Here is a 14,635-nt window from a genome sequence, read left to right on the forward strand (position 1 = left end):
GGTTTATGGACAAGAGGCGGTGCTTCCTATTGAGGTGAATTTACAGGCTTGTAGAGTAGCTTGTCAGAATTCGTTATCGGCTGAGGTATATGGTGAGCTAATGCTAGACAGAATTGATGGAAATATTGAAAGTCGATTAACAACCTTAAGGGAAATAGAAAAAGAAAAGCTGAGAGTGGCGAGAGCTTATAATAAAAAGTGAAGAAGAAATCATTTCAGATTGGAGAGTTGGTATGGAAAACGATTTTGCCTATAGGATCTAGGAATAATAAGTTCGGCAAATGGTCGCCGAACTGGGAAGGCCCATTTAAGGTGATAGGCATTGTACATGGAAACGCATATTTTGTTGAAGATTTACAGGGGAAAAGTTATCTAAATCCCTCAACGGCAAGTATCTGAAAAAGTACTATCCTAGCGTCTGGCAGGGGGCGTGTTTGAAAGTCGCCTAGAGGGGGGGTGAATAGGGCGAATCTGAAATTTACAAAGTTTAAGCACAACTAAAAGCCGGGGTTAGCGTTAGAATTAAAATCGAGTCCGAGAGAGAGGGAGAAAACAAATCACAAGCAAATAAAGAGTGTGACACGGTGATTTGTTTTACCAAGGTTCAGTTCTTGCAAACCTACTCCCCGTTGAGGTGGTCACAAAGACCGGGTCTCTTTCAACCCTTTCCCTCTCTCAAACAGTCACTTAGACCGAGTGAGCTTCTCTTCTCAATCAAACGGGACACAAAGTCCCCGCAAGGACCACCACACAATTGGTGTCTCTTGCCTCGGTTACAATTGAGTTGATCACAAGAAAGAATGAGAAAGAAAAGAAGCAATCCAAGCGCAAGAGCTCAAATGAACACAAGTCACTCTCTCACTAGTCACTATTTGATTGGAATGATCTTTTGGACTTGGGAGAGGATTTGATCTCTTTGGTGTGTCTTGTATTGAATGTTATAGCTCTTGTAAGGTGTAGAAAGTCTGAAAACTTGGATGCAATGAATGGTGGGTGGTTGGGGTTATTTATAGCCCCAACCACCAAAGTAGCCGTTGGTGGAGGCTGCTGTCGACGGGCGCACCGGACAGTCCGGTGCGCCACCAGACACTGTCCGGTGCGCCAGCCACGTCACCCGGCCGTTAGGGTTCGACCGTTGGAGCTTCTGTCTTCTGGGTCACCGGACAGTCCGGTGGTGCACCGGACAGTCAATGTACACTGTCTGGTGCGCCTTCTGGCGTTGCTGTGACTCTGGCGCGCACTGTAGCGCATTGAATGCGTTTTGCAGACGACCGTTGGCACGAAGTAGTCATTGCTCCGCTGGCACACCGGATAGTCCGGTGAATTATAGCGGAGCGGCTCCCAGAATTCCTGAGACTGGCAAGTTTGGAGTTGGATTCCCTGGTGCACCGGACACTGTCCGGTGGTGCACCGGACAGTCCGGTGTGCCAGACCAGGGCTGCCTTCGGGTTAACTTTGCTCCTTTTGTTTGAACCCTTTCTTTTGACTTGTATTGGTTTGTTGTGAACCTTTGGCACCTGTAGGACATATTTTCTAGAGCAAACTAGTTAGTCCAATAATTTGTGTTGGGCAATTCAACCACCAAAATTCTTATTGGAAAAGGTTTGACCCTATTTCCCTTTCAATCTCCCCCTTTTTGGTGATTGATGCCAACACAAACCAAAGCGAATAAAAGTGCAGAATTGAACTAGTTTGCATAATGTAAGTGCAAAGGTTGCTTGGAGTTGAAACCAATATACTTATCTCAAATAGATGTGCATGGATTGTTTTTCTTCTTATTTAAAATTTAGGACCACGTTTGCACCACGAGTTTTGTTTTTGCAAATCCTTTGTAAAGTTCTTTTCAAAACCATTTTGCAAATAGTCAAAGGTACATGAATAAGATTGAAGAAAGCATTTTCAAGATTTGAAAATTTCTCCCCCGTCTCAAATGCTTTTCGTTTGACTAAAACAAAAACTCCCCCTAAATAAAATTCTCCTCTTAGTGATCAAGAGGGGTTTGCAATTTTTGAAGATACTACTTTCTCCCCCTTTTGAACACAATAAGATATCAACTTGAAAACTTCATTTTTAAATTTGGTGGTGGTGCGGTCTTTTTGCTTTGGGCTCATACTTTCTCCCCCTTTGGCATGAATCGCCAAAAACGGATACTTGTGAGTGAGATATAAGCCCTTATAACTTTCTAACTTTGCTCCCCCTTTGGCAAACAAGAATATGAGTGAAGATTATACCAAAGTGGAGGATGATGCGGAGTACCGGCAAAAATAATTGGAGTTGAGTGGAAGCGCCTTCTTTGCCGAGAACTCCATTTCCCTTTCAATATCTATGACTAAGTATAAGATGACACTTGAAAACACATTAGTCATAGACATAAAAGAGGTATGATCAAAGGTATAAAAAAATGAGCTATGTGTGCAAAGAATCAATCAAAATTCCTAGAATCAAGAATATTTAGCTCATTCCTAAGTTTGGTAAAGGATTGCTCATCTAAAGGCTTGGTAAAGATATCGGCCAATTGATCTTTAGTATTTATATATGCTATCTCGATATCCCCCTTTTGTTGGTGATCTCTCAGAAAGTGATACCGAATGACTATGTGCTTAGTGCGGCTGTGTTCAACGGGATTATCCGCCATGCGGATTGCGCTCTCATTGTCACATAGGAGAGGGACTTTGCTAAACTTGTAGCCATAGTCCCTAAGGGTTTGCCTCATCCAAAGCAATTGCACGCAACAATAGCCTGCGGCAATGTACTCGGCTTCGGCGGTAGAAAGAGCTACTAAGTTTTGCTTCTTTGAAGCCCAAGACACCAGGGATCTTCCTAGAAATTGACAAGTCCCTGATGTGCTCTTTCTATTAATCTTGCACCCTGCCCAATCAGCATCGGAATATCCTAATAAATCAAATGAGGATCTCTTGGGGGTACCAAAGACCAAACTTAGGTGTTTGAACTAGATATCTCAAGATTCGCTTCACGGCCCTAAGATGAACTTCTTTAGGGTCGGCTTGGAACCTTGCACACATGCATACGGAAAGCATAATGTTCGGTCGGGATGCACATAAATAGAGTAAAGAACCTATCATCGACCGACATACCTTTTGATCTACGGATTTACCTCCCGTGTCGAGGTCGAGATGCCCATTGGTTCCCATGGGTGTCTTGATGGGCTTGGCATCCTTCATTCCAAACTTGGTGAGAATATCTTGAATATACTTCGTTTGGCTAATGAAGGTGCCTTCTTGGAGTTGCTTGACTTGAAATCCTAAGAAATACTTCAACTCCCCCATCATAGACATCTCGAATTTTTGAATCATGATCCTACTAAACTCTTCACAAATAGATTTGTTAGTATACCCAAATATACTATCATCAACATAAATTTGGCATACAAACAAAACATTTTCAATGGTTTTAGTGAATAAAGTAGGATCGGCCTTTCCGACTTTGAAGCCATTAGTGATAAGAAAATCTCTTAGACATTCATACCATGCTCTTGGGGCTTGCTTAAGCCCATAAAGCGCCTTAGAGAGTTTGTAAACATGGTTAGGATACTCACTATCTTCAAAACCGAGAGGTTGCTCAACATAGACCTCTTCCTTAATAGGTCCATTGAGGAAGGCACTCTTCACGTCCATTTGGTAGAGCTTAAAGTCATGGTGAGTAGCATAAGCAAGTAATATTCGAATTGACTCAAGCCTAGCTACGGGTGCATAGGTTTCACCGAAATCCAAACCTTCGACTTGTGAGTACCCTTTGGCCACAAGTCGTGCCTTGTTCCTTGTCACCACACCATGCTCGTCTTGTTTGTTGCGGAAGACCCACTTGGTTCCTACAACATTTTGGTTAGGCCGTGGAACTAAATGCCATACCTCATTCCTTTTGAAATTGTTGAGCTCCTCTTGCATCGCCAACACCCAATCCGAATCTTGAAGTGCTTCCTCTACCTTGTGTGGCTCAATAGAGGAAACAAAAGAGTAATGTTCACAAAAATGAGCAACACGAGATCGAGTGGTTACCCCCTTATGAATATCTCCTAGGATGGTGTTCACGGGGTGATCTCGTTGGATTGCTTGGTGGACTCTTGGGTGTGGCGGCCCTGGAACTTGCTCATCTTCCTTGTCTTGATCATGGGCATCTCCCCCTTGATCATTGCCCTCCTCTTGAGGTGGCTCATCCTCTTGATCTTCTTCTTCATCATCTTGAGCCTCATCCTCATCTTGAGTTGGCGGAGATGCGTGCATGGAGGAAGATGGTTGATCTTGTGCTTGAATAGGCTCTTCGGATTCCTTAGGACACACATCCCCAATGGACATGTTCCTTAGCGTGACGCACAGAGCCTCTTCATCATCTAATTCATCAAGATCAACTTGCTCTACTTGAGAGCCATTAGTCTCATCAAACACAATGTCACAAGAAACTTCAAGTAGTCCAGTGGACTTGTTAAAGACTCTATATGCCCTTGTGTTTGAATCATATCCTAGTAAAAAGCCTTCTACAGCCTTAGGGGCAAATTTTGATTTTCTACCTCTTTTAACAAGAATAAAACATTTGCTACCAAAGACTCTAAAATATGAAACATTGGGCTTTTTACCAGTGAGGAGTTCGTATGATGTCTTCTTGAGGATTCAGTGTAGATACAACCAGTTGATGGCGTAGCAAACGGTGTTAACCGCCTCGGCCCAAAACTGATCCGAAGTCTTGTACTCATCAAGCATGGTTCTTGCCATGTCCAATAGAGTCCTATTCTTCCTCTCCACTATACCATTTTGTTGTGGCATGTAGGGAGAAGAGAACTCATGCTTGATGCCCTCCTCCTCAAGAAAACCTTCTATTTGAGAATTCTTGAACTCCGTCCCATTGTCGCTTCTAATTTTCTTGATCCTCAAGTCAAACTCATTTTGAGCCTATCTCAAGAAACCTTTTAATGTCTCTTGGGTTTGAGATTTTTCCTGTAAAAAGAATACCCAAGTGAAGCGAGAATAATCATCCACAAGGCAGTACTTACTCCCGCCGATGCTTATGTAAGCTATCAGGCCGAATAAATCCATGTGGAGTAGTTCCAATGGCCTGTCAGTCATCATGATGTTCTTGTGTGGATGATGAACACCAACTTGCTTCCCTGCTTGGCATGCGCTACAAATCCTGTCTTTCTCAAAATGCACATTTGTTAGTCCCAAAATGTGCTCTCCCTTTAGAAGCTTGTGAAGATTCTTCATCCCAACATGGGCTAATCGGCGATGCCAGAGCCAACCCATGTTAGTCTTAGCTATTAAGCAAGTATTGAGTTCAGCTCTATTGAAACCAACTAAGTATAGCTGACCCTCTAATACTCCCTTAAAAGCTATTGAATCATCACTTCTTCTAAAGACAGTAACACCTATATCCGTAAAAAGACAGTTGTAGCCCATTTTACACAATTGAGAAACGGAAAGCAAGTTGTAATCTAATGAGTCTACAAGAAAAACATTGGAAATGGAATGGTCAGGTGATATAGCAATTTTACCCAATCCTTTGACCAAACCTTGATTTCCATCCCCGAATGTGATTGCTCTTTAGGGATCTTGGTTTTTCTCGTAGGAGGAGAACATTCTTTTCTCCCCAGTCATATGGTTTGTGCACCCGCTGTCGATGATCCAACTTGAGCCCTCGGATGCATAAACCTACAAAACAGATTTAGTTCTTGATTTTAGGTACCCAAATAGTTTTGGGTCCTTTGACATTAGATACAAGAACTTTGGGTACCCAAACACAAGTCTTTGATCCCTTGTGTTTGTCCCCAACATACTTGGCAACTACCTTGCCGAATTTGTTAGTAAGCACATAGGAAGCATCAAAAGTTTTGAATGAAACATTATGATCATTTGATGCTTTAGGAGTTTTCTTCTTAGGCAATTTAGCATGGGTTGATTGCCTAGAACTAGATGCCTCACTCTTATACATAAAAGCATGATTAGGGCCAGAGTGAGACTTCCTAGAGTGAATTCTCCTAATTTTATGTTCGGGGTAGCCGACAGGGTATAAAATGTAACCCTCGTTATCCTGAACCATGGGAGCCTTGCCCTTAACAAAATTAGACAATCTTTTAGGCGGGGCATTAAGCTTGACATTGTCTCCCTTTTGGAAGCCAATGTCATCCTTAATGCCAGGGCGTCTCCCACTATAGAGCATGCTTCTAGCAAATTTAAATTTTTCATTTTCTAAGTCATGCTCATTAATTTTTGCACTAAGTTCAGCTATGTTATCATTTTGTTGTTTAATTAAAGCTAGGTGATCATGAATAGCATCAACATTAATATCTCTACATCTAGTGCAAATAGTATCATGCTCAATGGAAGATGTAGAGGGTTTGCAGGTATTTAATTCAACAATCTTAGCATGCAAAATATCATTCTCATCTCTAAGATTGGAAATGGAAGCATTGCAAACATCTAAATTCTTAGCCTTAGCAATTAGTTTTTCATTTTCAATTTTAAGGCTAGAAAGAGAAGCATTCAATTTGTCAATCTCAGCCATTAAATCAGCATTATCATTTCTAAGACTAACAATTGAATCATCACAAGCATCAAACTTTTCAACCTTAGCAATTAGTTTTGCATTCTCATTTCTAAGGTTGGAAACAATGTCATAGCAAGTGCTTAGCTCACTAGTCAATTTTTCATTTTTCTCTACCTCCTGAGCATAAGCATTTTTAACTTTAACATGCTTCTTGTTTTCTTTAATTAGGAAATCCTCTTGGCTATCCAAGAGTTCATCCTTATCATGAATAGTGCTAATTAATTCATTTAATTTTTCCTTTTGTTGCATGTTTAAGTTGGCAAAAAGAGTAAACAAGTCATCCTCATCATCACTAGAATTAGCCTCATCGCTAGATGTTGCATATTTAGTTGAGGATCTTGATTTTACCTTCTTCTTCTTACCGTCCTTTGCCATGAGGCATTTGTGGCCGACGTTGTGGAAGAGGAGCCCTTTGTTGACGGCGATGTTGGCGGCGTCCTCGTCGGAGGAGGAGTCGGTGGAGCTCTCGTCGGAGTCCCATTCCCGACAAACATGGGCATCGCCGCCCTTCTTCTTGTAGTACCTCTTCTTTTCTCTCTTCTTTCCCTTCTTGTCGTCGCCTCTGTCACTATCACTGGATAATGGACATTTTGCAATAAAATGACCGGGCTTACCACACTTGTAGCAAACCTTCTTTGATTGGGAATTGTAGTCTTTCCCCTTTCTTTGTTTGAGGATTTGACGGAAGCTCTTGATGATGAGCGCCATCTCCTCATTGTCGAGCTTGGAGGCGTCGATGGGGATTCTACTTGGAGTAGAATCTTCTTTCTTCTCCTCCGTTGCTTTGAATGCGCCTTGCTCGATGATCTTTTTGGAGCCTTTGATCATTAGTTCAAAGCTCACAAATTTTCCTATTACTTCCTCGGGAGACATTAGTTTGTATCTTGGATCACCACGAATTAATTGAACTTGTGTAGGGTTAAGAAATACGAGTGATCTAAGAATAACCTTGACCATCTCATGGTCATCCCATTTGGTGCTCCCGAGGTTGCGCACTTGGTTCACCAAGGTCTTTAGCCGGTTGTACATGGCTTGCGGGTCTTCTCCTTGGTTGAGCATGAACCGACCGAGCTCCCCCTCGATCGTTTCCATCTTGGTGATCTTGGTCACCTCGTCTCCTTCGTGCGCGGTTTTTAGTACGTCCCAAATCTCTTTTGCACTTTTTAACCCTTGCACCTTATTATACTCCTCCGGACTTAGAGAGGCGAGGAGTATAGTAGTTGCTTGAGAGTTAATGTGTTGGATTTGGACGACTTCATCCGCATCATAATCTTCATCCCCTGCGAAAGGTACCTGTACTCCGAATTCAACAATGTCCCATATACTTTTGTGGAGAGAGGTTAGGTGAAATGTCATCAAATTACTCCACGCCTAGAATAATCTTCACCGTTAAACATCGGCGGTTTGCCTAATGGAACAGAAAGCAATGGAGTATGTTTGGAAATACGAGGGTAGTGTAGGGGGATCTTACTAAACTTCTTGCGCTCATGGCGCTTAGAAGTTACGGACGGCGCGTCGGAGCCGGAGGTCGATGGCGATGAAGAGTCGGTCTCGTAGTATACCACCTTCCTCATCTTCTTCTTTTTTTCACCACTCCAATGCGACTTGTGTGAAGGAGATTCCTTCTCCTTCCCCTTGTTGCGGGACTCTCCCGATGGAGCCTTCCCGTGGCTTGTAACGGGCTTGTCGCCGGTCACCATCTCCTTCTTGGCGTGATCTCCCGACATCACTTCGAGCGGTTAGGCTCTAATGAATAACCTGGCCGGTCACCAATTGAAAGTCGCCTAGAGGGGGGTGAATAGGGTGAATCTGAAATTTACAAAGTTTAAGAACAACTACAAGCTGGGGTTAGCGTTAGAATTAAAATCGAGTCCGAGAGAGAGGGAGAAAACAAATCACAAGCAAATAAAGAGTGTGACACCGTGATTTGTTTTACTGAGGTTCGTTCTTGCAAACCTACTCCCCGTTGAGGTGGTTACAAAGACTGGGTCTCTTTCAACCCTTTCCCTCTCTCAAACGGTCACTTAGACCAAGTGAGCTTCTCTTCTCAATCAAACGGGACACAAAGTCCCCGCAAGGACCACCACACAATTGGTGTCTCTTGCCTCGGTTACAATTGAGTTGATCACAAGAAAGAATGAGAAAGAAAAGAAGCAATCCAAGCGCAAGAGCTCAAATGAACACAAGTCACTCTCTCACTAGTCACTATGGGGGTGTTTGGTTTGAGGAATCACTCTATCCAAAATATGGTGGTGCATCATGAGTCCATTCCTTAAATTTGGTGGGATGACCCTATTCCTTATATTAGTACTAACTAACTAACTATAAGGAATGAGGTGATGATGGATCAACTCATTTCATTCCACAAACCAAACAAAAAAGTGAGGAGTGAGAAGACGATGGACTAGCTTATTCCTCAAACCAAACAACCTATATTTGATTGGAATGATCTTTTGGACTTGGGAGAGGATTTGATCTCTTTGGTGTGTCTTGTATTGAATGCTATAGCTCTTGTAAGGTGTAGAAAGTCTAAAAACTTGGATGCAATGAATGGTGGGTGGTTGGGGTTATTTATAGCCCCAACCACCAAAGTAGCCGTTGGTGGAGGCTGCTGTCGACGGGTGCACCGGACAGTCCAGTGCGCCACCGGACACTGTCCGGTGCGCCAGCCACGTCACCCGACCGTTAGGGTTCGACCGTTGGAGCTTCTGTCTTCTGGGTCACCGGACAGTCCGGTGGTGCACCGGACAGTCACTGTACACTGTCCGGTGCGCCTTCTAGCGTTGCTCTAACTCTGGCGCGCACTGTAGCGCATCGAATGCGTTTTGCAGACGACCGTTGGCGCGAAGTAGTCGTTGCTCCGCTGGCACACCGGACAGTCCGGTGGTGCACCGGACAGTCCTGTGAATTATAGCGGAGCGGCTCCCAGAATTCCCGAGACTGGCAAGTTTGGAGTTGGATTCCCTGGTGCACCGGACACTGTCCGATGGCACACCGGACAGTCCGGTGCGCCAGACCAAGGCTGCCTTCGGGTTAACTTTGCTCCTTTTGTTTGAACCCTTTCTTTTGATTTGTATTGGTTTGTTGTGAACCTTTGGCACCTGTAGGACATATTTTCTAGAGCAAACTAGTTAGTCCAATAATTTGTGTTGGGCAATTCAACCACCAAAGTTCTTATTGGAAAAGGTTTGACCCTATTTCCCTTTCAGTGTTAAAATTTGAAGCTAGTAGCAGAGTTAGAGTATCCTTATAGTTAGAGCCGGGTATAATATAAGAATGCTTATACCGGCTAAGAGGAGCGGTCTGTACATAGAATCGATTTGGGGGGAAGGATGTACCTTTTTGGCGAGTGCACTGCAGATGGATGCCAATTGCTGGCAGCAGGTGGCTGGCTACAAGAGCTCCAAGTCAAGGCGCTTAGAGATTTGAGTTGGCGAAGCTGCAGTTGGGGATCTGGGCGTTCCTGAGCAGGCGCATCTGAGCCAAGCACTGGTGATGAAGATGTCCACGACGCCCTGCGTCTCTTGCATAGTTGTCGATGTGCTACAATATGGCTCACTCCTCCGCGCCAGCCAGCGCTAGGTCTATGGAGTTGTGCACAGTCGTCGTCGCGCTGGGGCGATCCGGCAGTGGTCGTGCTGGCCGTAGCACTGGAGGTAGCCGCGATGCTCCCGAACTGAGGACGCGGCCCGCAGGGAAAGCCGCAGTATTGCGATACTCGCACAGTCGCCATAGCACTAGGCACGACCGAAATCTTCCCTAGAAGCTTAGCGACGGATGCGAGGTGTTGGTTTGGGATGTCGTGAGCAAGAGGAATAAGTGAATAGCCTGCTGTCCAGATCTCTAAGGCATATGGGCTGATTTTGTTTTGGGCCGGTGCTGGTCCGTGAGATGCTGGAAATGGTCCTACCACCATCGTTTCTAGAAAAAATGGCCAATGAGCATAGGTCATCATCGTATTGATGTTTGATTAAATGTGCCATGATTATTTAACCATAAGACTAATTCAGCTTTGAATCGTTGTCAGATCATGTTTTTCGGCATACTGCGTTAGCTCGTAAAACAAGGGGCATGTGTTTTGATATTGATTTTTGATTTTTTTGCAGAATGGTGATGCAGGGATGTACGAAGACAAAGTGCAGCACACATCTAGAAAAAAGGAAGACAAGTAAAAATGTTATTGATGCAATGAAGGGTATGCGGATGGAAATACGTAACAAAGCAAGCCATGCAAACCAGAGTAAAAAACGGCGTGGGAATAAAAGTCAGTTAGGATTTTGTCTTTAGGATAAAGTCTTGGGATAAGTTTGAGATAGAATATAAAAGCATTATTGTATGTTGTTGCCGAAGAGGGCAGAGAAAAAACACGTTGTTATTGTTTCTAGATCTATTATCTACTATCTATTTCCCTTTTCTATTTCTCTTTGGTGTTTTGTTGAGTAAAACATCCAAGTTTCTTTGCGAAAGTGGGAATTCTTTGATTGTTTTTTTCACGAAGAAAAACAATCATTAGCGGTCACTACAAGCACAACATCATCACTGTTGTTGTTTCTGCCAGCAGATTGAGGCAACAAATTTTCGGCAAGCGCAGCACCATCACTGTTGTTGTTTCTGCGAGCAGATTGAGGCAACAGCTACAAGCCTACAACTAAGCAATTTAAGTATACCGTGGGCTCTCTTTAACACCTGACAACGTTCAGTCCATATGATCATCGCTATGTGACAACGTTCAGTCCACGTAACAGGAAGAAGCAACCTGGATTGGAGTTGGATGCCAATTCACTGGCAGCAAAACAAAAGCAACGCGAGAAATCACGTCAGGAAAAGGGACGGTTTCTTGGAGGCATTGTCTCGGTTGACGCATGAGCAGCTGCGCTCGTCACGGTGGCGAGACCGCGAGGAGGTGATGTGTATGTGCATATCTTGCATCCATTATCTTCTTCGGCTATTTTAGTCGTTTTGGTTGAGTGAGCAAACGTACGACGGGGACGCATCCGACATCTCCTCTGATTTCTCTTAGTATAACACTAATATAATCCCGCAGGTTGCTCGGTTAAAGTCACGAAAGCGCAGTGGAGATCGATGGCGAATCTGACATCTAACGTTTGTGCTCTTCTTCAAAACACGCATACTGCGAGTACATTTATATATATCACACACGGCGGCACTAAAGTGCATTCTCTATATTGAATGCACCCAGGTACAATAACACACCGAGCACGCCCTTGGCCCTCCTGTACGCGTGCTTCCGTGCCCCCGCCGCGGGTATCCTCTAATTGCAAACTTGAGTCTCTGTTTTTACTCCTTGATTACCATTGCATGTTGTGTTGTTGCTCAAGTTGCAACGTTTGTCGCTTGTTGATTGCAACTATGGGTATCCGCTAATTGCAAACTCATGATTGTGTGTTGTTCTGCAGGATGCAAACATACTTGATGTGTTTGTCCCCAGGGTGCGGCAAACATTTGATACAAGGGAACAAGCCTACCTCTTTTACCTTGACTATGCAAAGTTGGTTGGTTTTAGTGTCAGGACAAAGAGGTGTAATTGCAACTACTGGTGTGGTGTGATTGCAACCCCGCATTAGGTGTGATTGCAACTGCTGTATAATTCTACCCAAATATCTGTTAAAAAAATGTAAACAAAATGATTGCAACTGCTAGTGTGTTGTAATTGCAACTACTGGTGTGGTGTGGATGCAACTGCTGAGTTGCTCTGATGTGATTGCAACTGCTGAGTTGCTCTGATGTAATTGCAACTCTGAGAAATTTTGTTAAAAAATATGATTGCAACTGCTGGTCTGGTGTAATTGCAACTGCTAGTCTGATGTGATTGCAACTTCTATATAACTAGATGCAACTGCTGGTCTGGTTCGAAAATTGTAGCATTCTGTCGGGAGCGTGCGGGAGGAACAAAGACGAAGCGTCGGTTCGGCTTGGGTGGGGCGGTTGGCTCGGACCAGGTGCTCCTGGCGCTTAGGTCCGGCCTGGGTGCATTCTCTATATTGAATGCACCCAGGTGTAATATATAAATACAGTATATATATATATAGGTAAGGATACAACTCTGTGGGGGTGGCAGAGCTCAACGACGCCGGGCTCGCTCTCGCAAGCAGCGAGCCACCCACCAAGCCTGGCCAAATATGTCGGAGTTCGGCGGCACGCCGCTCGAGCGCCACTGCCCACACCAGCACCAAGGCCCACAAAAGGCCCGGTGTCGGCGGCGGCGCATCATCCTCTGCCTGGCCTTCGCCGTCCTGGTCTTGCTCCTCCTCGCTGCGGCCGCCGCCATCGCGCTGCTGGTCATGCTCCGCACGCGGGACCTGGTCACGGAGCTGCTCTCCGTCACTGCCACGGGCGTCCTCCCGAGCGTCGTACGTCCCGCTGCCGACCGTCTCCGTCCACCTCAACGCCACCTTCTGCCTCGTGGTCCGCGTCCGGAACCCGAACCCGGTCGTGTTCCGCCACGGCGCTGCCGCCACGTCCCTCTACTACCGCTGCGCGACCGTGGGCTACGGCGAGGTGCCGGTCCAGGGCGCGGCCACCGTCCGGATGGACGTCACGGTGCAGGCCGACCGGGTCGTGGCGGCCGTCGAGGTCGGCCCGGGGGCCTCGTCGCGGACGTGCTCGCCGGTGAGATGGAGTTCGAGGCGAGGACCTAGGCAGTGGCGGATCCAGAATTGGATCAAAGGAGAGGCTATAAGTTAAAGTATTTTTAGCGGAGCCATCAGCAGCCATCTTGAGGGTGAGTGCCACGACGACATCCTCGGTTTGATGTACTAGCGTGCTGCAGCAAGTCTGCCATGGTGCTGCTTACAGCCCCTTGCGTTGGGCACATGCGCGCTACTAACTGTTAGATGTGCATTGGCCATACGCGCTGGCTCATGACTGCGTCCTGTGTGGTGGCATGGATTTGTACTGCTAAAGCATAGACGAGGTCCAGCGTGGATGCGCACTACCACCTAGCGTACTAGTGGCACAGATGGAGGCTAAATATATGTGCTGAATGACACGATCAGAAATAAGGTTATGGTCTATCTTAGTTAACCTTTATAGGCTGTATTGATGTTATAATATACTCCCACGTTCTAAAATAGTTATCCTTTTAGCTCTTGATTTTTATGTATATATTCAAATGGATGATGATAAATTTAGACACATATATAAAACACATGTATCAATCAAAGATTGTATAAACTTACTAATTCTCTAAAATGTCGACTACTATTTTAAGACAAATGAGTATATATTAGTAGGACATGTAGTAAAATAGGTGTTATGGGGGCGACCGAGGCTGCAGCCTCGGCAGCCCCCCTCTTAGATCCGCCCCTGGACCCAGGTGCCGGACATCGTTCTCCTCGGGCTCGTCAAGCGCGGCATCGGCCAGATCGATGTGCCGCGTCATCATCGGCGTCGTCGATGTCAATGTTCGGCGCCGGGAGTGCCACAACGAAGCCAAGCTGTGAAGTGACGTCATCTCGACGATCGTGCATACGACATGTTCGTGGAACATCGACATTGTACTATACAACGTGTACTATAACTTTTTCCTTAGGCCATCTTCAGCGAATTTCAAACTTTAATTTGTAAACAATTTCATCTCTACAGTTATACCCCTTTATTTTATACTATACACCGAAAACACTCTTAGATCTTTTTTAGTTGCACATGGATCAAAGTGAATTCAGAGATTAAATCTCTTATTCGATTTTTAAAGGATTTTATCACTAGATTCCCTTCAATCCCTCCCAAACAGACCAAAGAATAATTGCTGGTCCCCTTCAATTCCTCCCAAACAGACCAAAAAATAATTGCTTTGGTGGATAGCAGTGTGTTCCCTATGGACAGGGGCGGACCCATGTTGGTCTCAGCGAGGGCACAGGCCCCGGCTCAAAATTTGTTAACTATAGTTAGTAGACAATTTTTCACCATTAGTGCCCCATCTCAAGAAAATTAGAGGCCCTCACTCATGTACATGTTCAGCTAAACTTCATATGTGGGTAGAAGTATGCCCCGACTTAGTTTTTTGGCTGGGTCCGCCCCTACCTATGGACCTCCGCATGTTCCACTCTACTATTTTTAA

Source organism: Zea mays, chromosome 8 (assembly GCF_902167145.1).
Source record: "Zea mays cultivar B73 chromosome 8, Zm-B73-REFERENCE-NAM-5.0, whole genome shotgun sequence".
In the NCBI taxonomy this organism is placed as follows: Eukaryota; Viridiplantae; Streptophyta; class Magnoliopsida; order Poales; family Poaceae; genus Zea; species Zea mays.